Source organism: Hordeum vulgare, unplaced genomic scaffold, assembly GCF_904849725.1.
Source record: "Hordeum vulgare subsp. vulgare unplaced genomic scaffold, MorexV3_pseudomolecules_assembly, whole genome shotgun sequence".
In the NCBI taxonomy this organism is placed as follows: domain Eukaryota; kingdom Viridiplantae; phylum Streptophyta; class Magnoliopsida; order Poales; family Poaceae; genus Hordeum; species Hordeum vulgare.
The window spans coordinates 130,001-132,500 of NW_025422532.1; the positions used below are offsets into that span (position 1 = coordinate 130,001).

A 2,500-nucleotide genomic window follows, 5' to 3' on the forward strand; every position below is an offset into this window, starting at 1 on the left:
TCCATTGCCACATTTGCCTCGACAACGGAGACGAGTTTAACACAAGAATTTCACCGCTCCCTCTCTACCCCGACAACACGAGCACCGCCACGACCTCTGTGACTTTTCCCACCGCGCATGACACCCAACGACTAGTAGTAGTAGTAGTAGTAGTAGTAGTAGTAGTAGTAGTAGTAGTAGTAGTAGTAGGAGGAGGAGTAGCAGTAGCAGTAGCAGTAGCAGTAGCAGTAGCAGCAGCAGTAGCAGCAGCAGCAGCACTAGCAGCAGGAGCAGCAGTAGCAGTAGCAGCAGCAGCAGTAGCAGCAGCAGCAGCAGCAGCAATAGCAGTAGTAGTAGCAGTAGCAGTAGCAGTAGCAGTAGCAGTAGCAGTAGCAGTAGCAATAGTAGTAGTAGTAGGGGCAAGCATAAGGAACAAATAGATAGTTGCATGTCGGATGCGATCATACCAGCACTAAAGCACCGGATCCCATCAGAACTCCGAAGTTAAGCATGCTTGGGCGAGAGTAGTACTAGGATGGGTGACCTCCTGGGAAGTCCTCGTGTTGCATTCCCCTTTTTAAATATATTTTTGCGCCACGTGACAAGGATGACGCGGGACCGTGATCTATATGACCTCGTTTTCTTATTTTTGACGTTTACTAGTTTTCTTATTTTTGACGTTTGTGATATGTTTTAGCTTGCCCCTCCCGTGTCCATTGCCACATTTGCCTCGACAACGGAGACGAGTTTAACACAAGAATTTCACCGCTCCCTCTCTACCCCGACAACACGAGCACCGCCACGACCTCTGTGACTTTTCCCACCACGCATGACACCCAACGACTAGTAGTAGTAGTAGTAGTAGTAGGGGCAAGCATAAGGAACAAATAGATAGTTGCATGTTGGATGCGATCATACCAGCACTAAAGCACCGGATCCCATCAGAACTCCGAAGTTAAGCGTGCTTGGGCGAGAGTACTACTAGGATGGGTGACCTCCTGGGAAGTCCTCGTGTTGCATTCCCCTTTTTAAATATATTTTTGCGCCACGTGACAAGGATGACGCGGGACCGTGATCTATATGACCTCGTTTTCTTATTTTTGACGTTTACTAGTTTTCTTATTTTTGACGTTTGTGATATCTTTTAGCTTGCCCCTCCCGTGTCCATTGCCACATTTGCCTCGAGAACGGAGACGAGTTTAACACAAGAATTTCACCGCTCCCTCTCTACCCCGACAACACGAGCACCGCCACGACCTGTGTGACTTTTCCCACCGCGCATGACACCCAACGACTAGTAGTAGTAGTAGTAGTAGTAGTAGTAGTAGTAGTAGTAGTAGTAGTAGTAGTAGTAGTAGTAGGGGCAAGCATAAGGAACAAATAGATAGTTGCATGTCGGATGCGATCATACCAGCACTAAAGCACCGGATCCCATCAAAACTCCGAAGTTAAGCGTGCTTGGGCGAGAGTAGTACTAGGATGGGTGACCTCCTGGGAAGTCCTAGTGTTGCATTCCTCTTTTTAAATATATTTTTGCGCCACGTGACAAGGATGACGCGGGAGCGTGATCTATATGACATCGTTTTCTTATTTTTGACGTTTACCTGTTTTCTTATTTTTGAAGTTTGTGATATGTTATTGCTTGCCCCTCCCGTGTCCATTGCCACATTTGCGTCGACAACGGAGATGAGTTTAACACAAGAATTTCACCGCTCCCTCTCTACCCCGACAACACAAGCACCGCCACGACCTCTGTGACTTTTCCCACCGCGCTTGACACCCAACGACTAGTAGTAGTAGTAGTAGTAGTAGTAGTAGTAGTAGTAGTAGTAGTAGTAGTAGTAGTAGTAGTAGTAGTAGTAGTAGTAGTAGTAGTAGTAGTAGTAGTAGTAGTAGAAGTAGTAGTAGTAGTAGTAGGGGCAAGCATAAGGAACAAATAGATAGTTACATGTCGGATGCGATCATACCAGCACTAAAGCACCGGATCCCATCAGAACTCCGAAGTTAAGAGTGCTTGGGAGAGAGTAGTACTAGGATGGGTGACCTCCTGGGAAGTCCTTGTGTTGCATTCCCCTTTTTACATATATTTTTGCGCCACGTGACAAGGATGACGCGGGAGCGTGATCTATATTACATCGTTTTCTTATTTTTGACGTTTGTGATATGTTTTAGCTTACCCCTCCCGTGTCCATTGTCACATTTTCCTCGACAACGGAGACGAGTTTAACACAAGAATTTCACCGCTACCTCTCTACCCCGACAACACAAGCACCGCCACGACCTCTGTGACTTTTCCCACCGCGCTTGACACCCAACGACTAGTAGTAGTAGTAGTAGTAGTAGTAGTAGTAGTAGTAGTAGTAGTAGTAGTAAGGGCAAGCATAAGGAACAAATAGATAGTTGCATGTCGGATGCGATCATACCAGCACTAAAGCACCGGATCCCATCAAAACTCCGAAGTTAAACGTGCTTGGGCGAGAGTAGTACTAGGATGGGTGACCTCCTCGGAAATCCTCGTGTT

At 46.6% G+C, this 2,500-nt stretch overlaps 5 non-coding genes across 5 annotated transcripts in view; all 5 read left to right on the plus strand.

Annotated features, from left to right (window-relative positions):
* The first annotated feature begins 432 nt into the window (after nt 1-432).
* LOC123419267 lies at nt 433-551 on the plus strand. The gene has a single exon (XR_006618307.1). It is a non-coding gene; the product is annotated as a 5S ribosomal RNA (ribosomal RNA).
* Nucleotides 552-883: 332 nt separating this feature from the next.
* LOC123419272 lies at nt 884-1,002 on the plus strand. Its single transcript, XR_006618313.1, has one exon. It is a non-coding gene; the product is annotated as a 5S ribosomal RNA (ribosomal RNA).
* A 374-nt stretch (nt 1,003-1,376) lies between these two features.
* LOC123419160 lies at nt 1,377-1,495 on the plus strand. The gene has a single exon (XR_006618211.1). It is a non-coding gene; the product is annotated as a 5S ribosomal RNA (ribosomal RNA).
* A 437-nt stretch (nt 1,496-1,932) lies between these two features.
* Nucleotides 1,933-2,051, plus strand: LOC123419293. Its single transcript, XR_006618332.1, has one exon. It is a non-coding gene; the product is annotated as a 5S ribosomal RNA (ribosomal RNA).
* A 337-nt stretch (nt 2,052-2,388) lies between these two features.
* The window catches only part of LOC123419181, a 119-nt gene continuing 7 nt past the window's right edge, over nt 2,389-2,500 (plus strand). The window contains exon 1 of the ribosomal RNA XR_006618231.1: nt 2,389-2,500. This exon is cut by the window's right edge and continues 7 nt beyond it. This is a non-coding gene — a ribosomal RNA (5S ribosomal RNA).